The following is a 25,270-nucleotide window of genomic DNA, read 5'->3' as shown; positions in this document are numbered from 1 at the left end:
ATCATCGATTAATGTTTTTAGCATTATTAGGTTGAATTAAATATTATTAGATTGTCATTAAGACTAAATAACAATGTATGTAATATTGTGGTACCCCTTTAAGGAAGGGAATATGTTCTACTTTGGCGCCAATTTTAGTATTTAAATAGTGAACTGTTTGTGTGAATGTTTATGTGAATAGTTATGTGGAAATTGTTCTGAAGAAGCTCATATTTATGAGTGAAAGCGCTTAACTTCAGTCGATTCATTTTTTGTTTTTTGGTTTTGTATTCTCCACAATAAATGTGTTCCGCTTGGTGCATAAGTGACTGGCACGCTTATTGATCTCACCGAGGTTGCCTATTATTTACCTGCACTAGACAGAGGTCAGATATTAATGCAGTTGAGTTTGGTGTTGTGTAAGCTTTAACAAGAAATCTTTTAAAACCTTGTACATAGCATAGTTTGGGAATTATTGATGCAAATATGAACAAGGACTATTTGACGCCTAGAGGCGTAATTTAGAGTTAACTTAATTCCCGATGTAAATTTTCACCTTCCATACTCCCTGGTGTAATATCTTTTGTGCATCTGTTAAGAGGGAGAAGATAACTTGACAGAATATTAGCTAACCATGTTAGTAAATTTAGAAGCCATACAGATTTTTTCTTTTAAGAGTCAAGGGTGAATTCATTTTATGATGAGTTCATTATTTACATTTGTTATTCAAATTTGAAAGTTTTATTTGAAATGAGTGTTTTATTATGGATTTATCTTCTGATATAGGTAAGCTATGTACTGTTTAGTACAGCCACTGTGTTGAGAGTTATAATGAACAAAATATGATTAAAGAGGAAATATGTTTGAGGTTTTGAATAAAATATAATTAAATGAAAAAGATGCCACATCAGGAGCATTTAATGTCAAGTGCAGTAATTTGCACGACCCAGTATTATTCCAGAAGTTTCCTACACAAAATCAAAAATAAATTTGACATATTTGTTATGATACTTGTTAGTAGGTTACAGAAAGATGGATTGTATTATAAATATGAAGTCAAGCTTCGATAAAGGTCTTTCGCATCTGGAGGAGTTAGTTCAGATACAGATAATTATAAACCTATCAATTTACCATGAATATGGTTAAAGTAATGGAATAATGACCAAGGATCATTTACAGAAAGACATGGGAAGATACATTTCCTAGATGTGGATAACTGTGGGTTTGTAAACACGAGGCCCTGTTTTCCAAGCTTGGTACCATTCTTTCAAGAATTAAGTGCCAAAACAAATGGAGGTGTAACTCTACATATAGCATATCTGGAACTAGCAAAAGCGTTTGGCATGATTCATAGGTTCATAGGTAGGTACTAGGCTATCGGCCCTAGGGCCTATAGAAGCCTAGCCAAAAAGGTACCCTGGCTTTCGCAACCCAAGAAAATTATTTTCTTGTGCCCCTGTCGAGCAGAGCCACAGAAGTGATCCCGGGGTCAATTTACTATTTCCCATCCAGTCATCAAGATTTTTCTTGAAGAGTGCTAATGAAGAGCTTTGTTTGATATACATAGGTAGTTTGTTCCAGAGTATGAGAAGTCTCTGGGACAGGAATCTATCCCTCCGGCATGTTCTGTTTATTGTGGTGACAATGTTTAGGTCCCTAGAGCGTGTAGCTTGGAGGGATTGGGATTTCTTTAACTGGCGCATGTCCAACTGCTCTGGGTTTGACATAGCTTTGTATGTTAGGCAGAGATCGCCTCTGAGTAGGTGATATGCGATCTTGTATGTAGGTGTGCAAGCTAAAACAATTAAGAATAGGCACATGTATAGCTAAAAACCTTCATTTTGATCAGGATGTATGTTTACCTGTTAGGGAAGCAAGTGGTACAGCTAATCTTGTTACAAAATGAAAAGCAGGACAGTTCAGAATCATAATGTGCTTTCTTTTACATGAATTAATACAGTAGAATATATCTTTTTAGTACTTACTTGATGAAGCACCTTGTATAACAAAAGAAAGTTCAAATGTTTCTAACCAAAAAAAAAAAACAGTGGGCTGCAGAGTTATAGCTGTTCTGCTAAAACAATGACTCTCTCCTTTTACTCTAGGTTTACGTAAGCTTGAGAAAGTTGCTGGTGTCTGGTCTTCAAGTCACTGCTGGAACCTCTTTTTTATGAAACACTGAATCTGCAAAACACATCCCATGGGACTGACAGAATGACAAATAACTTGTTATAAAAGTAAATAGTACTAGTGTCAGGCACAAGAAACTTGTCTGTGGTACTTTGTCTTTTTTCGCTTATGGAGCAAGCTTTTGCTTTCCGGATAAGGGACTGTTTCTGTAGATCAGGGGGTGATTATATATGATATGAAAAACAAGCATGGGGTTACACCAGTCAGGCTTCAAATAGCTTATTAAATTTGACACATGATATTCAAACTTATGAGCCTGTGTTTGTCAACAGCAGGAATTTTTCCCTTATTAAAAATTGAAGTAGTGGTTACGTGTTCATAGGTTCATAGGTTCATAGGTTAGTACTAGGCTATCAGCCCTAGGGCCTATACAAGCCTAGCCATAACAATTCCCTGAATATTTCTTCCCACATTATTTACTTTCCTGTAATGATGTTAGTATTATAATCAGGAGCTGGTTTGAACTTGTACTGGTAAAATGATGGCAGTGCAGAAAACTGGCGACTGTTCACAAGGTTGTCTTTACAGGTGGGTAAAAAGTACAGGACCAGAGAAGCAGTGTAGTAGTACATGCAAATTATTAGTGACAGCATGGGTCTGAGTGAAACTTGTCTTCCGTCATGGTGCAAGTAAAAGGAGTTTGCCAAAAGGAAGACATGCATAGGAAAGCTTGTCTAATGGCAAGTGATGCAGAATCAAGAGAAAGGTTAATGAGCTGTTATTTTTTCAAATGAGAAAATGTACCAACAATACCATCCCATCAACTACGAAACCAGAAAAACATGGACTCCTGCTTGAAATCACAATGACCAAGCTCAAATGTAGTAAATATTGCTTCTCTAACCTAGGGCCAGAACTTTGGGAATCCTTTCCTTACACACTTAAAAAGAATTAACTTCTTTCCCATTATTTCAGATTCAATTAAAATCATATCTACAAGTCAAATGAAATGTAAATGCCTTCTTCCAGAGCACATCATTTAGCAACTTCTTGTACCACTGCATAATACATATTATCTCCCTTAAAGGGACACTATCTCGTTTGTAAAATCACACTTCTGCCTCGGACCGAAGCTGAAAACACTGTCACCCCCTTAGCTAATCACCTCCCTGATTGTGACATCACTAATGACGTTATGACTATCCCACCCACAGCATTAAATTTCTTTAAAAAGGTGCAGAAACCTGTATTCCAGTCTTGTTTTACTTCCCTCTGGATTAAGACACTCAGGGTTTGGGTTCCCTGCTGTGCTGTTTTGGAGTTATGTTGTATAGTGAGTCGTACTAAAATGTATACAATGGTAACAAAATCAAAGTAAATCCAACGATAACCAAAGAAAAGGCACTGGTTGCTGCTGTCCAGCTATTAGTTGTTAAGGGGAGCAAGTGAACCATAATAAATTAGGGTAATATGGGCCTGATGTCTGTGGGAAGGAGACGAACAAAATGAGATAGTAATTTGGGTTCGTTACGTTTCATAAGCACCAGTCACTCATGCCACTACCTATTTTGCAAAGCTTACACTTAGAACTGAACTGTCTTCTTGATCTCCGCTATGCAGACCAACCATTAAAAGACAGGAAAATGTAATTTGTAATGTTCTGTGTGACCCTTCTGTTTGACTCTTGCTCATGGACTTCCACTTTTTTAAATATTTCTTATGGTGTTTCAAGTACCTTTTGCATTGTAGCATTTAGTGCATATTATACCATGATTGCTTTCCCTGTAAAACTGTGCATTTGCACCTAAAAAAGTCAGAAAATAATGACAGACTTTGAGTTTCATACTTCATGTCTTTCAGAAAAATCAATGCTAATGCAAAACATTATTCTATCAATTTCTCTGTTTTTAAGAGTAATATTTAAAAAATGGCCATATTTTTGGACATATCTGCCCCCATTATTGATGGCTTTGTGAAGAGTTCTTGCTCCAAGAGGTTGAGAGGAATGGTGCTCAGACCGAGCGTTGTAGCTGTAGCGCTTGGTGTGTGGTCTAAACTGCAGCAACTGCTTACTATATCGTAGCAAGCATCTTGTTACAGTTAAAAAAAAAAAAGAAGAAGAAGAAATTGAAAGTACTTTGGAACTGTAACAAAATGCTTGCTACAATGTAGCAAGCAGTTGTTACAATTTAGACCAAACACCAAGCGCTACCGCTCTGTCTTTTGCTGTTTTTTTGTTTTTTTTTTAGTTTTTTGTTTTTATAGAACACTATTTGCACCACTGGTTTCCTGACAGACCGGACAAAGGATCAGGCTGCTGCTGCATCCGGATAAATCACAAAATGGACCCAATCATTAGCAAGGTGACTAGCAACATTGGTCTGGACAGACAACACTTACATCGGCTTTTGCCAAGTGAACTGGCCCTTTGGGCTGACCCATATGAAGTTTCATACTGCTTTGGAGAGGATGGCTCTACCTGCATGCTCTATGAGGCAACCCGTGTGAACACTTACCAGATGCTGTCCTGCAAGAAAGAACTGTTTGGTCGCACAAGTCCTTCCAAAAATGATATGATGACAGTTTCCAGTTAAAACGTCTGCTTTTTCTTTTACTCTTATCGCTTACGTTTGTAAGCTGGCACTGCCCTGGCAGCACATATTTTGACACAGGATTTTTAAAATTTGAAGTAATTTATATTTGTTCCAGGGTTCTAGCATAGATTTCTCATAAGTGTAAATTATTTTTCTCTAAATCTTCGAGCGCCTTTTGAGTAAGTTAGCCTACAGCCCCCCCCCCCCTGAAAAAAATGTGGCTGTTGCCTTAAATATGACTTTGACCAAGACTGACATAGAAAGGGTACTTTGTTAATTTATTTTGAATATGGTCTCTTCCCTTTTGGAAGGGCAAGCTTTACATGTATATAACAATTCTTACCATTGGTGTAAATTGCTGGAGGCAAGTTGTAATGAGGTGAATGTTATAGCAACATATACTTCCTGAGAAGGCTAAGTTATATATTTAAACATACAGCTATGTACTTGGGTGTTAAGGGGGGAATGCACACTTTTCTGGTTTATGCTTGCTGCACTCTGGTCCAGATTTACTTCAAAAGCTTAGAACCACTGCATTTTGCTCACTTTAGAATGGTGTTGAGTACTGGCCTAATATAAAGCAAGCCTTTACTGCATCTCTGCATTGGTATCCATTTGGGGATGGTCTTCAGTATGCGTAGAACAGGCAAATGGTGGAGTTCTGTGCAATGTGTGAAAAGAACCACACTGAAGGAGCTAGAGTGTTTAATGATTAGCTGGTGCCATTGTGATAGGAAAAGGCTTATTTCAGCATGGTTTCAATGTCTATGAACTACATAGATGAGCTTTCAGACACTTGGGTTGAATCAATATTTATGACACCATCTGTCAGTCTTAAACTATACCTGTGACCTTGTTCTGCAGACATCTTCTAAGTATGGAGATCAGTGAATGCATCTCTTCAGAGCATTGAGTTGATGCTCTGAACTCCTGCATGGTTTGTTTGCATTTTAGTCATTACCCTTTTGCAAAATTGGTGAAAATGTGTATTTGGTTCTTTTTACACTGGAATCCCATGCTAGAATTTTAGGTCTCCAAAATGTTGCAAAGGTAGTAATTGTCTTTTTCTTCCCCCACTTCCTTCCTTTTTTCTGGGTTGTTAGCACTACTTCCATTAGCTCTAGAACACATCTAGCATTTACTACAGTTTACCTAGGATAACCATGCCATGTTTTGCTGCCCCTTGACTCTTTAGAGGACTGGTCTGGCTTAGCACTTTAGCAAAAAAATTAACCGAAGTTTGAAGCTGTTCTGCTTACCCCAAAGCACAAATCTTTTCTCCACCTAGCTAGTATTTTGGCTATTAATGGTGGAAATGAAGGGGGTGCTTCTTGTGAGTTCTCTAACAGTGCAATACTACTTGAAGGGTTTCATTGGAACACATAACCTGATTCATTGGATTGTTTTGTAGTTTAGAAAAATGGATTTGTCTTCATATTTTTATCAAGCCAATGCCTTCATAGACTTGTCACTCTGTAGCCTGGTTTTAAAATTGTTACTTGTGTAACGGGAATTGTTTACATATCACTTGTTTAACATTTAACTGTTTTACTGGGGTTATAATCTTGACACTTGGACCTAGCAGGTATATTCTCTGCATTTAAAGTTTCTGTGGTGTAGTGACCTAAGGTATACCTAACTGCGTGGTCGGGAAGGTATGTTTGTTAATATTTTGGAACCCTACATGCAAAGCAGTGGTAGCTGTTCATCAAAACAAATATTGTGTTCATGTTACAATATTCCAGTGGGAAAACTTGATTGTCCAATAATAAAGAGCTCTTAAACTGCCTGTTACCAAGAAATGTGTCACTTCAAAAGAAAAAAAGTTCCAAACCAATGTGCAAATTATTGTCCTTGCTTAGCTGTGGACCTGCAATGCCCACCAAGAGGGTAGCCAGAAACTCCCTTTGTACTTGGAATGTTTTATTTCCCTTGTGTTTTAATTAAAATTTTTCAAAAGATTATTTTTGTATTTTTTAGCTGTTGTGTCAGTGGCTACCTTTTTCTTTTCCTCCTCTTAATACTCTTTGTAAAGCAAGCTTATGTGCACAGCGATGTTGTAGACATCAACACAAACATTTGTAATATTGGTTTCTTGAAGAGTAGTTCAGAAAGAATGTTCACAAAATGTACTTCAATATGCACTGTTCTTGACTACACTCTTGCTGCCACAGTATTGGAAGTATGCTTAGGACATGTTGCTTTTGTATAGTGTTTTTGTAACAGTATTTTAATTTTCCAAGTAGTTGAATTAAATTCTGCAGAATATCAGAGCACTTTTCGTCCAGGTTGCAGAGTGTTGTACAAGGAAGTAGTTATCTAGCAGCTGTATACATGTACCTGTGGAATATAGCCTTGCGTGTGCCCATATGTGGTGTGTCAACCTCTAGATGAATGGGTTATGGCCCATGCACACCCACTGCCTTCCCCACAAATGCACTCTATAAGCACTTACACAAGTGCATGGATCATGCTATCCCAAACAGAACCAATATGCTATCCTCCAAAAAAAGGAAGGCGATCTGGTTGTCCCTTGCCATAAACAAACTGTACAACAGAAGGAAGAAACGGTTGCAAAAGAGAGTAAAATCCCATGAGTGGAGGAGCTCCCTGGTCAGCCTCAGTAAGAAGCTGAGATCCCTTATAAGATCCTCCAAAGCTAGCTATAAAAACGAAATCACCACTGATTCTAAGGACAACCACAAAGCATTCTATAGCTATGTCAGGAATCTCAATGGCAACACCCATTTCTGCTCTGAGTTACAGCACAATGGAATGAAAATTACAGAACCAACTGATATTGCCAACATCTTGGCAGATAGGTTCAGTGCTAACTTTACCCCCTTCTCACCCCCTAAAGGGCCCATATCTATACATGAAGAATGCAGAGTCCTTGTAATCACAACTACACAGGTAAAAGCTGCACTCTCTAAAGCTAAAAACACAGCATCCATGGGACCAGACAACATCCCAGACTACATTTTACACGAACTTCAGAATGAACTGGCTCCCCACCTAAGCACCATGTTCAATCATAGCCTCACATCAGGCTTTGTGCCCACTGAATGGCGCACATCAACAGTTATCCCATTCCACAAAGGGGGAGCCACCACCGATCCCGGGAACTATTGCCCTATTAGCCCGACAAGCCTGCACTGCAAGGCCATGCAATGTATCATCATGGAACTCATAAACTAAGACATTGGTAACCTCCAAACTCTGGACCCCACCCAGTTCGATTTTGTGAAAGGCAGATCATACCTCCTGAACCTGATTGACTTCTTTGAGGCAGACACCAAAGCCATATACGAGGTTAAGGTGGTTCATACAGCCTATCTTGACGTAGCCAAGGCTTTTGACATCACCCTCCATTCTGGAATTATAGATAAACTCACTGGACTAAGTATAAATCCGTATGTCACAAGATGTGTTGCCAACTGGCTCACTGACAAAACCCACACTGTAAAAGTTGCAGACTCCAAATCTGACTTCAAACCAGTGACAAGTGGAGTACCACAGGGTTCAGTCCTGGGACGACTTCTGTTTGGTATCTACTTCTCTGAAGTACAGGCTAACACAGTAGGCCTCTGGCTAACAAAGTTTGCAGATGACTGCAAACTAGGAGCCATAGTCGAGTCCCCAAATGATGTGGACATCCTACAGAAGGGCCTCACTGAGGCAGATGCCTGGTGTCAGAGCCATGGCCTCAAGCTCAATACCAAAAAGTTCATTGTCATCCCCTTTGGTAAAAACTCTGTACCCATAAGCTACCACATAGGCAGCAGTCTACTTAAAATATGTGATAAGAGACCTTGGGACCCAGGTGGACAGTAGTCTCTCTGTTGATAACCACATCACCACAGTAGTCAGGAAGTCATTCTACATGGCACCCCTCATCACAAAAGGGTTCTCATCCAGGAAAAAAGAGGTCATTGTTCCCCTCTACCCGTCACTCATTAGACCCATTGTAGAGTACAATGCCCCTTTTGGAATGTACCTCACAAGACATCTGCAGCAGCTGGAAAGGCCACAGAAGTACATCACAAAGAGGTATTCTGGCCTCAAACAGATGCCCTACACTGACCGTCTCAAAAACTACAGCTTTACTCTGTAGCATATCACCTACTCTGAGGAGATCTCTACCTTACATATAAAGCTATGTTAAACCCAGAGCTGTTGGACATGCTACACCTAAAGAAATCCCAATCCCTCTGAGTTACATGCTCTAGGGAACTAAACCTTGTCACCACAATAAACAGGACATGCTGGAGGGATAGATTCCTGTCCCAGAGACTTACCATACTCTGGAACAAGCTACCCCATCTATGTCAAGCAAAGTTCCTCATTAACACTCTTCAAGAAAAATCTTGATGAGTGGATGGGAAATAGGAAATATACCCCGGGGCTCACTTCTCTGGCTCTGCTCGACAGTGGCACAGGAAAATAACTTTCTGGGGTGGCGTAAGCCAGGGAACCTTGTTGGCTAAGCTTACTTAGGCCCTTGGGCTGATAGTCTAGTACCCACCTATGAACCAATAAACCTATGAACATTTATTATAGTAACTAAAATGTTGACTAAATATATAAAAAATAGTTGTATGATTCTCAGTTTGTGGTAAGAGAAGCCTGAGTCAGTTGGTTTGCATGTTAATTATTCTAAAATTAAAACAGTCATCCTTGGCTTTCTGTAAAGTGTTTTTGATATTGGGCATACTGGGTTAAACAATGGATGGCAGCACAGATGAAAATGGTCATACCCAAGTTGATGAGGTGCTAAGTGCATTGGTTTCTGACTTTGTAGTGACTTTCAAAAATGTAATATGCATTTCAATGTATGTATTTATCTGAATGTGTTAACCAGTGTGATCTATTCATGCATTCATTCCAAAGTAGTAATGTTATATATTGTCTGGGTGCATCATGTGGTGAGACAAGGCTTGGCTTAGTTGTTTGAGGGTGGGTATGCTGTTTTATGAAATATATGCATCATTTTCTACAGACTTCCACTCACTTGTGGAACTCACAATCATAAGGGAAGGTTGGACAAGAGGTTAGCTGGCTACAAAGCCAGAAATTAACTTTAATAAAAAGTACTACTTTTTTAAGAATTTTACTTTTTGTCATTGACAGTGGGATAATAAATGACTGTCATGATTTTGCTATAGATAACTTGAATTTTTGAGTAAGTTTTACAGATAATGGCTATAGTCTGCTGTTTTAGTGGTTCAGTAGAGTTTCTCAAGTCATATGGATAAGCAGTCAGCTTTGTAGGACATGGCTGCTTGATGAATTAATGGGACTTGTTTAGACTGCACACTTGGACATTACAGGTAGGTGGACATTTTTTATATTTGGGAGATTCTGATTTAAACTGTGTGTTATTGATGGCATCTCTTGTGTTTGGTTTCATTACTGGAAAATTTTAATTGGACAGTATGTATTTGATGTATTTCTTATTTCCATGTGGCCTGGTTTATGTAATGTAAAGCTTTGTATTATAGGTTTGAGTTTTTACAGGTTGCTACTTTTCCTGCACTCTGAGCGTGCAGTAATTTCAGTGAGTGTGCATTGGTGTGTTTGTGTTAATGGAGGGGTGTTATTTACATTGCTAAACGACTATTCTTTCCCGATTGTTTGGGAGTCTGGTTTTCTAGGAGGTTTACCGCATTCTTTTTGCTTTGCTCGGCAGGATTTTAGCTCAACTGAGAAGATGTGGTCATTGAGGGTAGTGTACTGGCTCACCTTCAGTTCTGCGCATGAGTGGGCGTGGCTCTGGTGATTGGCATGAAAAGTTGCATATGGAATGAGGCATGATTGACATGCCCTTCATATTAGGCAGTGACATCATGCATACAATTAATGTGGCCAAATGTAACAATAGTACTGTAAAAATATCATGTGCAGGATTGCTACTGACTTCTTGTTAAGATATCGATCTGATAACTTTAACCAAGAGTTGGTAACTTCATTTGCCTCTTACCACAGTACTGCCCATCATTCGACTAATTTACATTTTAATTACACATTTCCTGCAGATGTGGCATTGTACAGTTGGGAAACAAAATAAATATTTATTCACACCGGATGAATATTGAATACTTCCAACTGACGTACAACAATGGGGGAGGGTTTTGGGCGGTGCTTGCTGCTGTGCATCTGGTGAGCCAGTACACTACACTATCGCCAAATCTTGAATTTGGAGTATATGTTGTATGAAGAAATAAGTATGAATGATGCATTCAGTGTATTCTTGCGCCATGTTTTGTGCATAAGTAGTAGGTTCATAGGTTTATACTAGACAAGTGTCCACCGTTGTCTTTACAAGTCCAAAACCATGCATAACTTTTAAATATTACCTCAATTAGCGTTACTAGGAGAATAACCAGATTTTCATCAACATGTATTTCCTAAAGACTAAGAAGTTTGAAACTCTAATGTCTGAAATTACAGATTGAAGTATGAAGCTCTGTCTGCTATTATGGACTGACTGTAATCTTCAGTGATTTACCAGAAAATCAAAACATTTTATAAGGAGAAGGGAGATAGTCTGAGGTGAAATCACGGATAGGTGAGCAGTATGAAGTGGTTAATGACCAATAATACTGCTTTCATATTGTTCCAGTCTGTTAATTTTTGTTGTGATGTCGATGTCCAGTTCTTTCCACAGACTTCCTTATCTTGTGTAACTTTTTTGTGAATTTCATTAGGGTAGTTGCTGCAATCACAGGTTGTATCCTCTGTTAATTATATTATATTATATTATATTATATTATATTATATTATATTATATTATATTATATTATATTTGGGCTGTAGGTAGAGGCAGCATTTGTAAGGACAAGGTCAAGCATTACATTTGTTTACTGACATCTGACTACCGGGAACGTCTAACTGGGTAGATGTCCATTTTTATTAGTGGCCCAGGGAGAAACAAAATATCTACATTTTAAAGTAATTATACCAAGTTGGACATAATTTGACAAAATTATTTTAAACAAGTTCAGGTTATAAAACAATAATTTAATTATTAGAGAAATTTTAGACAGCTTTTAGAAGTTAAAGATAAACTAGCATGACACATACAGGAATTGCAAAGTGAAGTTAGGGGAAAAATAAGATGCTAAGTTGTCAATCTCGCCTTCATTCTTGCTGGATGGGTTCGGAGCCGAACCTCAGCTCCAACTCGGTCTATTACTAAAGCTCGAGAGCTATTTTTACTGGCTCGAGGCTATCCTATGTCCCATAATGCTAGGCGTCATATACCCAGATCTCGTTTGCCGCTTCAGATACAAGGTTGCGTCTTTTTGCTGGCTCCAGGTTGTATTAATCTTTTTCTTGTATTTTTATATTTAGTCAGTTTTTTGGTTCTAACCTTAGCGATAGTTATTCCTAGTTCCTACCCTATAGATCCCTGTTTAGAATCCCCTCTTAGGTAGTTTTTTTCTTCAGTTTTCCCCTCACTAAATAGTTAGGCCTTTGGCTAAACTTGTTCTATTGCAGTTTCTGTAGCAGTAAATCCCTTTGGATTTTTTCTGTAGATTTTGTCTTGTATGTGTGTGCCTATAGTTAAACTGTGTTAAAAAGTGTTGGGTTTTTGTTTTTCTTGGTCTGTTACAAGCTCTTTGTATGTGTGTGTGTGTTGGTTGATTGTGACTAGACCGCTTAGGATTGTCTTTTTCTGCCCATCATCCTTGTTTCAGGATGTCGAAAGACACCAAGTTCTTGGGCTTCAAGAAGTGTGACTCATGCTGTCTGACCCCGTTCTCCCTCTCGGAGCCTCGGCGCAGGTGAGTTCGGCCCCATCGGCCTCGGAGCCGTCCCTTTCGGTGCCGGGAGGAGTCCTTGTCTCTTCGGAGCAGGGACCCCCTTCCCTGCCTGATAGGGGCGCCTTTGAGGTCATGAGGAGTGTGCTAGCCCCTGTGCCTGCTCCACGGTCGGCTCCTTCGGCTCCTCCCTCTATGGTGCCTGCTTCAGTCTGTTTCCGCCCTTCCGATCCCGAGCGTGGAGAACCAATGCTACAGGTAGCCCCATTGGGTGTATCCTCCTCTTCCGAGGCCTTCCCTGATCCTTCAGGTGAGCCCCCTCGAAAGAGAAAATGCAAGAGGAAGCATGTAGACTCCCCTGAGTCAGTCACGTCTGACACTGACTTGGATGAGTCAGAAGGGTCCCCAAGGTCCCCCTCTGAGGATGTCTCCTTTTCTGACATCCTGGAGATTCTTAAACAGAGGGGGAACTGGTCTGCCCTTAACCCTTCCGAGGACGAGTCGGTGTACCTGGATGCATTTGGTTCTCGCCCTTCCACCTCCTGGGTGTCTCCGCCTTTCGATCCACTCATGGATGTGTTGGCTGGAATGGCATGGATGGCTCCGGATACTATGGAACCAACTCCCTGGAGGCCTACAAAATTTATTACATCCCCTTCTGACAAGCAGTTTCTAACTAAGGGCATCCCTGTTGATGCCATGGTGGTGGCGGCGGCCACTAAAAAGGAGTTGGCTGACCCTTCAGTACTTGTCCATCCTCCTAATAAGGAATCTAGGACTATGGACAGGTATGGCAAGTGGATGTTTTTTCTTCAGCGACCTTTGCTGTCCGGTCGCTGAATTATTTGTGCCATTTCACCCGACTCCAGAGAGACCTTCTCAAAGATCTGGGTGATACCTTACAGGACCCATCAGCTGCGGGGTCTCAGGAAAAGATCAACTCCCAGCTGGGGACCCTAAACTCTATTGTCAACTCCTCCATGCGGCTCATTTCCTATGCAGCCGATGGAGCGAGTAGGGCTGCAGGCACGGGCGTCGCTCTAAGGAGACATGCCGGGATGCGGCTTTGCAATTTTGCTGACCCCTTCAAGGCATCCTTCACTAACACCCCCTTTGATGGTTCTGCCTTGTTTGGACCTCAAGTGAAGGATACATTGACCAGGTACGAGCAGGAAGGCAAGACTCTCTCTGCCGTGGGAGTCCATTTTTCTACCCCTTCTAGACCATACCCTAAGGGTCAGAAGAGTGGGAAAATGTGGTTCCGCAAACCTCAGGGAGTACTGCCTGACGCACGTGGTGAGCTTCCCTCTAGAGGCAGAGGAGGGAACAATAATAGACGCCGCCCGAGGGGCAGGGGGGGGTCTGCAGAATCAGGGTAGCAGAGAACCCTTCTCTGACAAACCCTTCCAGCACCCCTGAGGAGCTGCCCGATTGTCCACCTTTGGAGGCAGTCGGGGGAAGACTATCACTGTACCCAGAAGCCTGGCATTCCCTCACGCAAGACAAATGTGTACGGTCGATCATATCCGAGGGTTACAAAATTCCCTTTATTCACACCCCACAACAGCCAAAAGAGCCCCTTCTAGATGTTCCACCCGGTCTGAGGGATCAAGCAGCACTAGAAATTTCAAAGCTGGTAGAAAAAAGAGCCATCCAGCCAGTCCCAGCAGACTAGCAAGGATCCAGAGTCTACTCCAAGTTCTTTTTGGTACCAAAAAAGACAGGGGACTGGAGACCTATTTTGGATCTCAGCAGGCTGAACAAGTCTGTTCAAAGAATGAAATTCTGGATGGTCACGCTTCAGTCCATTCTACCCTTTCTGGGTCAGGACAATTGGATGTGATCTATAGACCTTCAGGATGCGTACTATCATATCAAAATGAACGGGCGCTCCAGGAGGTTTCTCCGCTTCCGGCTGGGAGCCAGTCACTACCAATTCAGAGCCCTGCCCTTTGGCCTCACCACAGCCCCCAGGGTGTTTACCAAATGCATGGCAGTGGTTCCGGCTCACCTGAGACGACAAGGATTTCAGGTGTTTCCATACTTAGACGACTGGCTCCTTACTGCCACCACCAAGCTACTTCATTCCAGAGATTATACCCTCCAAATTTGCAATGAGCTAGGTATCTCTATAAACTCCGAAAAGTCTACCTTGTCACCTTGTCAATCTATTACCTTCATAGGCACCATTTTAAACACTGTGGAACTGTCAGCAAAACTGCCTGTACAAAGGATTTCAGACATTCGCGATCATGTTCAAATCCTACTACAAGAGAGCAGAGTCCAGGCCAGATTCGTACTAAAAACCCTAGGTCTCATGGCAGCAGCCATCACATTACTCCCCCTAGCTTGCTTTCACATGCGGATCCTGCAATGGATGCTATTTTCCCAGTGGTCCTTTCAACAGCTTCCAGTGTCACACAGCATTCTAATCACTCAGTCATGCAAAAGGCACCTTTCGTGGTGGATGGTCTCCCCTCAGGTTCTTCAGGGCAGACCTTTTGTCCTTCCTCCTCCTGTTGCTACTGTGACAACGGATGCCTCCCTGATCGGGTGGGGGGGGGGCATTTTCAGGGCAGGACAGTTCAGGGCACATGGCAACCTTTCGAAGGCCACCTGCACATAAATGTCTTGGAAATGAGAGCGGTACTTTTAGCATTGCAGGCCCTTCAAGACTCTCTACCCACCGGGACTATTGCAATTCAGACAGACAATATGTCTGTAGTGTGGTACATCAACAAGCAGGGCGGAACCAGGTCCTACCCCCTATGTCGGGAAGCACTCAAACTTTGGCAGTGGGCGATCTTTTCTCAATGGTTTCTGGTAGCAACGCATATCCCTGGGAAGTCCAACGTCATAGCGGACAGGCTGAGCAGAGCCATTCTCATGCCCCACGAGTAGTCTCTCAACCAGCTAGTAGCGGAAAAATTTTTCAGAAGGTGGGGGTCAGCCTTGCTGTGATCTTTTTGCAACCCCTCAAAACAGCAAGTGCCAAGACTTCTTCACCCTCTTCCCTCTCCCAGGTCTTCCCCCCAGAGATGCTCTAGTCCACGATTGGCCCCAGGTCTTCTGTATGCTTTTCCCCCCTTTCCCTTAATTACTCAGTTAATCCAGAAAGCAACTGTTGTTGAGATCCAGAATGAACTTGTTGCCCCTTACTGGCCTTGACAAATTTGGTTTCCGTTCCTGCAACGTCATCTACTAGATCAGCCCTGGCATCTGGACCCAGCGCCAGATCTTATAACACATCAGTCGGGCGGACTGCATCAGTCTCTTCAATCTCTCAACCTCACAGCTTGGTTGCTCCACTTCCAACCCTAGCCAGGCTTCCCTCAATCTCTCATTCAGTTTGTGACATCATCCTTGCTTCGCACAAGTCTGCTACCAGAAAGACTTATGCTAGCAAATGGAAGCGTTTCTCTGTTTTGGCAGGAGAGAAACAAGTTGACCCTTTTACAGCTCCTGTCCATACAGTTTTAGAGTTTTTGGCAGAACTTTTTCAAATGGGTTCTTCTTCAGCCACCATCAGAGTTCAGCTGGCAGCTATTGCAAATTTTCATGTTGGATTGTCAGAGACTAGCATTATGTCACACAAACTTTGTAAAGCCTTTCTAAAAGGAACCCTCTTACTTAGGCCCCCGGTAAAAGATCCTCCCCCACCATGGGACCTAAATTTGGTGCTGTCGTCTTTAATTCTCCCTCCCTTTGAGCCTGTGGCTTCCTGTTCATTAAAGTTGCTCTCTTGGAAAACTCTGTTCTTAGTAGCCATCACTTCAGCGAGAAGCATACCTCTCAACCTGGAAATATCAAAAATCTGGACAAGGCCCATGAAAAATAGGTACAAATCTGTACGCTGATTAACATCTAATTTGCATACATAAGTATGTAACCCCACCCACTCCAATGGAATTGTGGGATACAAACTTTTGAACGCAAATTGAAGAACAGACAACCAAAACATGGCACCAGAGTCCCCCTGCAGCCAGAACATATGATAAATCATTGAAAGATAGACATATTACATTTTCCACTGTCTTGATTGGTAATTTGTCAGTTACTAAGCGAGACACATGCAATGATTTTTAATAAAAGATATTTAAAGCTTTTGTTCATCCTTATTAGTCTAATTCTAATTAGGTTACAAACACAGTGGCTCGTCACTTAAAACTCTGATGACCTGACTGAGACTTTAAACAACACAATTCTGTCTTTAAGACAGATAAAAAAATAAAAAGAGCAGATAGTAAATTTATTGATTTTATCAGAATGTTAGTTTCCATTAGATATACCACATGAGCCTTTTGCAATAACAGTCTGGCAAGACTTACAATACAAATAAGAGCTAGTACAGTAATCCAACTGACCACAGACTTGTCAGCAAAAGTCTTGAGTCTTTTGAATTTCAAAGAAATAACTGCATTTTGGCTTGCTGTACTCCATGGAATGAATAAAACACATTTTGATTCCTGCATCTTAAAATTCTAGAACATTTTGAACAAATGCTACAATTTAGATAACATTTTTTCACAATTAATCTAGTGAACCTATTGACAGACTTTGCATTAATTTCACTCAACAAAACAATACTTGAAACACTACATAATATTGTCTTGCTGTAGCATATAGTTTCTCTATCAGATGTTGAAGATGTATTGGAACAATCCTCATTTCTTCCCATTCCTACATGAAATGCAAAGCTTAAATAATAAGCCCATATCCATGTGTCTTGAATGGTATAACTGAATATGCCCAGGTTAAGCAGGAAAAACTGCAGTGAAGAGTAGCAGATAAAGCATTCAGATTGCTAAACTGGTTAAAATGATGCAGACCAAAGCACGACCAGGACAACAGTTCACAAACAAGTAGAAATACAGTGGCATAAATGTACTGTCTCCTGACTATTATAACACTAGTGAGCTCAAGCCTCATACTAACTCTTAGCAGAAAAATTGTCAATAGACTCCTTTTGGCCAGTGAACCATAATCCGCTTGGAGCAGGTTAGAAGATTACAAAGAGAGATGACCAGTACAATATCCTCTGGAATTTAATCAGTTGTGAAAATGTCGATTCGTGGTCAACGCTCATATAATTTGGTTCATAGGTTCATAGGTTGATACTAGGCTATCTGCCCAGGGCATTTACAAGCCTAGCCAGAGTGTGTTTAGCTTTCGCCACCCTTTTAGATTAGTTGATTGTGTCTCTGTATAGCAAGTCACAGAAGGTAACCCTTTAAGGTTAGTTTACTGTACATCTGTCAAGAAGGGGACACAAGAGATCCCAGGGTAAACTTATGATCTTGTGGAATGGCTCTATTTTTGGCACCGTTGGATATACTTTTTCTTGTATAGCCCTACAAAACCAGATAGCTGATAAGTTTGGTCTCAGTTCTGAACAGCAGCAACATACAAAGGGAGGTATAACATTTCATTGCATCAAGTCAGTGTTGTCCAGTTCCACTGGGAGGCCATTCTTTTTTACAATGCTAAATGCAGATTATAGTCAGGATAAAGTAATAATGCCTTTAGTAGTTATAAATTGGTTTTATAAAATTGTGTTTTGGGCAGACAAAACCAAAGCTTTTCAAAAAAGCATGTTACAAGGCTAAGCAAGAAGTGCCCCAGAGCCCTGGTGGGTAATGTCCAACTGGCCTGATAGCATTTCTGATTTTGTGGGATATACTCCCAAATGTGACAAGATGGATATGAGAAAATCTTTATTCAAGGTTTAACAGCTTTAAAAGGAGTTTTCAGGTGGTTTGAGCTAGTTCAGCCCAAGATGAGACAGCACACAGCTCTGCCCAGAGTGATGTTAGATTTTAGACAGACTTCTATTTGGGAAAGCAAAGCTTTTGCTAGACTATTTTGCAAGCACATGGTAAGAACATAGTACATTACACAGAAGATTCTTGATTTTGCCCCCAGCAAGGAACTCCATATGCAGAATTTGAAGCAAGGGAAGCACTGAAGGCAATGGGTCAGTGTAGATCTTGCATTGAAGGATGCATTCTATACTCTTTTAGAACAGGAGCAGCCAGACATGCACAACAGGCAATTTCCCAGGAGACCATTAAAAATGCTAAGGCTGTGGAAATTAAATACCTCCAAAGCAGGTCTGAAAGGCAGTTTGCTATTAACAATGTTGTCACATTACAGCTCTAGATCAGAACTAGAAACCTGGATCTTGTGTCATTAGTATTAATACAGTGATGGCTATAGCAGAAACCTTTGATTAAGGAAGTTATCAAAGTGGCAGACTTGAAATAACCATAGTTAAGGTGCGAGCAGATAAGGGTTTTACAGCCCCACACACAACTTTGCAGCGAGGGGTTCTATCATGATTTATAGTCACCTACATATCAGGGTTGGCATAAATTGGTGCCCCAGGTGTAAGACTGGCGGTGAAGAGAGTGAGCCAGTATCACGTTGAGCTATAGACACAGCATTTGTTAAACTGGAGCAGCCAACCTTCCTGGTGCACCAAGGAGAGAAATGTGGTCTGAATTTTTCCACACAATCACTTATTAGATAGGGGTAGAGTTTAAACATGTGAAAAGCCCATATTTGAGCAGAACTAATGTAGGAACTTCCAACTCATTACATATAGTATTGTGAGCTCTCAAGTCAAGCCACCCAAAATCCTTCCTTAACTGGAACAGTTATACTCCTGAATTCTCTAAATAAGTTCATTTATTACCTATAGTGCAGTCTGTATTTAAGTACTCATCACTGCTAAGCATTTTACATTTAATACCCCTTCCTTAACAGATAGGGGAAGGAAAACTGGAGGAACTTATTTCTTTAACTTACAGAATAGTAACAAAAGACAACTCTAAACCTAGGTAACCATTTCAGAAAGTACAGACTTATTTAGACAAAATAAGGCATTTTAACAATTAAGAGAAAAAAAGCCACCATTCATAGGGTATATGTGACTTTAGGGCCCCTTTGAAACAAAGCATGTCACCCGGCTAGAAACAAAATGACATGCACTGGCTGAAGTAGGTATACAACAGGAATAAAAACTAAAACGAGCCAAAGTAAAATTTGTTTGGTTTAAAATGTAGCACGGAAAATACCACCACAGCGCGCAAAAGCCTTTGCAGAAAAGATGCATCAAGTACTGTAAAAATAGCCTGGTAGAAGTTGGTATAGCAGAAGTTACTCAGTCTCTAGCAAACGGTTTTATCTTCTCTTTGCCACTAAAACAAATGAATATAGAACTACACCTTCCTAGGCGGAAAGGTTCTAAAGCTCTTAAGGAGACTGAGAGCTGTACTAAAACACAAGTGTGATACACTCCCCTACATTGGAGGAAGGAGCTGGTTGAAGCAAATATTCACACACACACACACACACACACACACACACACACACACACACACACACACACACACTTACCCTGAGTAGTGCTCTTCCTATCCGGCTGCTGTTCCCCATGCTGCTACCATCCTCGCGACCCTCTGTTCCCGTTCCCCATGCTGCTGCTATCCGCTGTTACCGCTGTATCCACCATTTGCTTCAGCTTCCTCGCTCTCTATTCCTCGCTGTAGCCATGTCCCCATTTGCTTCCTCGCTGTAGCCACGTCCCCATTTGCTTCAGCTTCCCGGACCGATGCTATCCACGTCCACATTTGCTTTTGCTTCAGATCAGCTTCCTGGCTTGCTATCCACGTTACTTCAGCTTCGCGGTTAATTCAAACTGCTAGCTGGAATTTGGAAATGATGATGCAAATCATGCGACTCATGCGAGCTCCTTGAGCTCAATTCCGACTGGCTGGTTGCCTGACGGCGCTGACGTTATCGCACACGTGATGACGTCAGCGCCGACAGCGAGAAATTTTTAAAAAGAAAAGAAAAAAATCGGAAATGAAGGGATGCCACTCGGGAATCGTGACACCCCTTCATTTGGACCCCAAAACTCGGTAAAAACCGAGTAATTCGGAACGGTTGGGAGGTCTGGCGAGAAGGGTATCGGAACTTCAAGCCCTTTGTGTTCGCCCTCCTTACCTTGTTTTTTCACAAAGATAGAGTGTCACTTAGGACTAATCCATCCTTTTCACCCAAAGTACTCTCTGAAAAAAATCTGAATCAGACCATCGATCTTCCTGTCTTCTTCCCACTTTATACCAATAGGTCTGAACTTAAGTTACATTGTCTGGACGTTCACCGTCAATTATGCTTCTACCTGGATAGAACCAAGCAGACGAGGAAATCAGAACAGCTCTTCCTGTCTTACGGAAGGAAGCAAGGCCTGCCAGTTTCCAAAGTAACCTTGTCCAGGTGGTTGACCTCTGTTATCATGTTGATTTACCAACTGAGGCATAAAGAGCTCCGTATTAAGCCAAGAGCTCACTCAACCAGAGCATTAGCTTCTTCAGTAGCCTTTCAGGCAAGATTGCTAATGGATTCCATTTGTACAGTGGCCACATGGGCCTCTCTTCATACCTTCATTTCTCATTACAAGCTGGACATGGCCTCCAGAAGTCGGGCTGATTTTGGTTCCACTGTACTCAAGAGTCTGTTCCATTGAGCCACCCAGGACTAAGGTGCTAGGGACGCTGTCCCATCCAGCAAGAACGAAGGCGAGATTGACAACTTAACATTGAGAGGTTATGTACTTATCATAACGTTCCATGTTAGTTGTCTTCTTCTCGCCTTCTTTCTTGCGTCCCACCCTCCATCCCCCTAGCCTGGCAAGACCAAGGGTATATTCTGAGATGTGTTATCACAAGAGTTATCCCCTTAGCTACCTCTCTTCCTTTTCTTGGTAACTCTTATAAGAGTTTTATATATATATATATATATATATATATATATATATATATATATATATATATATAAGAGCTTAGATATATAGAGGTATATATGTATATATATATAAATATATATATATATATATATATATATATATATATATATATATATGTATGTATATATATATATATTCTCTGTTATGGTGGGGACATGTATGTCCATAGTGTTAGCTATCAAACGAGATCTGGGTATATGACGCTTAGCATTATGGGATATAGGATAGCCTCGAGCCGGTAAAAATAGCTCTCGAGCTTTAGTAATAGGCCGAGTCAGAGCCCATCCAGCAAGAAAGAAGGCGAGAAGAAGACAACTAACATGGAGCGTTATGGTAGATACAAAACTTCTCATTATTACATATCTAGATAAAGTTAGGAAATGAGTGAAAAGGAGGGGGAGTAAGGAGGTAAATGGTGCAGGCCATTTCATCTAGCTAATTTACCTTTTTGTGTTTGAAATAACCTATCACACTGGTTATATATATTGGCCTTATCTGTCCCATGGTTGATAATTACATATTACCCCTAATGAGAATAACTGGGATCATACCATAGATACCCATGCCTAGGATACAGCATTTAGGAACTGCATCTGCCCATTTGTAGTGCATGGGGCAGTTTTAGGGTAAATTTTGCAAATGGACAGGGATGAACTGTTTTATGTGGATGGGGAGTCTGTTCCACAGCAGTGGTTTCCTCTGTGAAATATACCTGTCCCTCCAAACTGCCCTATTAATGTTGTAGAATGGGGTTTAGATGCCTAGGCAAAGTACTTCTGATGGAATTTGACTTAAAGATGTGCAGTAAATCTATTAGTAATAGGTCAGAGGATGCCTTCTATGCCATACACAGCTCACATCTTACAAGTGTGTAGGTTACCAAGTATAGTGACAGGGGTTTCAGTTGCTCCATGTAGGACCTGTTGTTTAAGCCTTGTATCCTTTTAGTAAGGTAGCTTTGTGGGAGCTCCAGTTATTGCATGTGTTTCAACAAACACATACCAAAAGGGGCATTATGCGTAATGACTGGCCTGATGAAGGCTGAGTAAAGGGAGTCAGTGACATCCCTAGATCTAGACACAATCCCCTGTGTAATATAAAAGGAATTTCTTACAACAACAGACACATGTTGGTCAAGAATGCATGGATTGTGCTATCCCAAGCAAAACCAAGACTAACTTCTCCAAGAAAAGGAAACCAGTCTGGTGGACCCCTGACATAAACAAGCTATACAATAGAAGGAGGAAAAGGTAATCTCCAAGTGTAGTACCTCACAGTTAGTTCTGCACAGCTTTGGGTGTGCCATCATTGATTGGCATGCTAAATGGGCAAGGATATCCAGGAAGACGGACAGGCATGCAAATTCGCATGTCACTTTGTGTAAACTGCTAAATATTCATTATCACAACAAACTCCTTTCTCTTTTTTTCAGAGGGGCAAGCCCCGCTGCCCCCCCACACCCCCCGCTTTCTTGCAAGCACATGTCCTTAAAGCCATTAAAATGTAATAGTAACGTTTAGAGAAATGGTGTGAACTCTGCCCAATTGACTGACTGAACTGTGACTTATTGCAGGCATTTTAGTTTTATGTCCCTAATAAAACATTTCCTTTTTGGTACTGAATGAAGTGTTATGTTCCTAATACAACATTACATTAATGTCATTTGGGTTGCTTTTGGCACAGATGCTGAATATTAATTAACTTCCAGTCCGCAAACTGTTGAATAATCATACTGCTGCTGCCTCCACAAGGCTGGAGGCATGCTTGGGGCAGGTTTTGTTAGTGCGCATCCTGCGAGGTACTACACTTGAAAATTACTGAGGAAACTAGTACAGAAAAGAGTAAAATCCCAAGAAGGGAAGACATCCCTGATCAGTATCAGCAAGAAACTACGATCCCTCATAAAATCATCCAAGGCGAGCTTCAAAAGAAAAATTGCCAAGGACTCCAAAGATAACCACGAGGCATTCTTTAGCTATGTCAAGAATCTAAGTGGCAATGCTCAGATCTGCTTGGAGTTAGTGCAGAATGGCACAAAATACACTGAATCAACTGATATTGCCAACATCCTGGCAGACAGGTTCAGTGCAAACTTCACCCCCTCTCACCCCCCAAAAGGGCCCATAAACATACCAGAAGAATGTAGAGCCCCCTGAAATCACAAACAGGTTAAAACAGCCCTCTCCAAAACCAAAAACACAGCATCAGTGGGACCTGATGGTGTCCCAGGCTGCATCTTACATGAGCTCAAAGACGAACTAACCCCTCACCTAAACACACTGTTCAAACTCAGCCTCTCCACAGGCTACGTACCCATACAGTGGTGCACAGCAACAGTTATTCCGCTCCACAAAGGTGGAGCCACAACAGACCCCAGCAACTATCGACCTATAAGCCTGACTAGCTTGGTCTGCAAGGCTATGGAGTGCATCATCATGGAACTCATTTACAGAGACATTGGGAAACTCCAAACACTGGACCCTGCCCAGTTCGGCTTTGTTAAGGGCAGATCATGCCTCCTAAACCTGGTTGACTTCTTTGAGACAGTTACCAAGGCTATAGACAAGGGAAAGGTGGTACACGCAGCCTACCTAGACCTCGCAAAAGCCTTCAACACCATTCCCCATTCTGGTATTATAGACAAGCTCATCAGCTTGAACATAAACCTCTACATCACGAGATAGGTTGCCAACTGGCTCACAGACAGAACCCACATGGTAAGAGTTGCGGGAGCTAGGTCTGACTCTAAACCGGTTACAAGTGGCATTCCCCAGGGCTCAGTCCTAGGACCCCCTCCTGTTCGGCATATACTTTGCAGAGGTACAGGCAAGAACAGGAGCACTATGGCTGACCAAGTTTGCAGATGACTGCAAACTAGGGGCTATAATTGACTCTCCGGCTGACACAGACATCCTCCAAAAGGGTCTCATTGAGACAGACACCTGGTGTCAAAATCATAGCCTCAAGCTAAATGCCAAAAAGTGCATAGTCATCCCCTTTGGAAAAAACAAAGTACCCACAAACTACCACATAGCTGGTAGCCCCCTGAATATGGAAGACGTAATAAGGGATTTGGGGACCCAAGTAGATAGTAATCTCTCCTTTGAAAATTACATTGCCAAAGTGGTTAGAAAATCCTCCTATGTGGACCACCTAATCATAAAAGGGTTTGCATCCAGATCAAAAGAGGTTATTGTGCCCCTCTACGCATCACTCATCAGACCCATCATAAAGTACAATGCCCCATTTGGGATGTACCTTACAAGACACCTGCAACAGCTGGAAAGGCCACAGAAGTACCTCACTAAGAGGATCACTGGCCTCAAACAGATGCCCTATGCAGCTTGACTGAAGAAACTCCAGCTGTACTCGGTTCCATACCGCATATTCAGAGGTGATCTCTGCCTGACATACAAGGCCATGTCCAAGCCGGAATTGATGGACATGCTCCACCTAAAGAAAACCTTATCCCCTCGAGCCACACACTCTAGGGATCTAAACCTCACCACAACAATAAATAGGACGTGCTGGAGGGATAGATTCCTGTCCCAGAGACTTCCCATGCTTTGAAACAAGATTCCAGTCTACATTAGGCAGAGATCCTCGCTAACCCTCTTCAAGAGAAACCTTGATGAGTGGATGGGAAACGGAAAGTTTACCCCGGAGATCACTTCAATGGCTCTGTTGGAACTAATCTAAGGGGGCGGCGAAAGCCAACACAATTCTGGTTAGGCTTATAAATGCCTTCGGGCCGATAGGCTAGTACCTACCTATGAGTACATAACTTTTTTTTCTAAAATGGAAGATTTCTTTCCCCAAAGGGAACTTGTCTGCCTAGCAAAAAAGCAGCATAAGACGACCATCCATCCTTGTAAGCCTTATAAGAACTTGCTGTTTGGTCACAGGAAAGGTCTGTGTTTACTCTTTTGAATCTCACTGATGGTTTAGACCCATGGAATGTACCCTGAAGCTTTGGAAGCTATCTGACTGTTATA

General features: G+C 41.5%; 1 protein-coding gene across 4 annotated transcripts in view; it reads left to right on the top strand.

Annotated features, from left to right (window-relative positions):
* LOC122798823 (ubiquitin carboxyl-terminal hydrolase 2-like) overlaps nucleotides 1-25,270 on the top strand; it is a 1,648,319-nt gene that overhangs the window by 763,610 nt on the left and 859,439 nt on the right. The window lies entirely within an intron of this gene.

This window comes from Protopterus annectens, chromosome 3.part1 (assembly GCF_019279795.1).
Source record: "Protopterus annectens isolate FY-2018-M chromosome 3.part1, PAN1.0, whole genome shotgun sequence".
NCBI classification, from domain to species: Eukaryota; Metazoa; Chordata; order Ceratodontiformes; family Protopteridae; genus Protopterus; species Protopterus annectens.
This window is presented reverse-complemented; position numbering and strand designations above follow the sequence as displayed.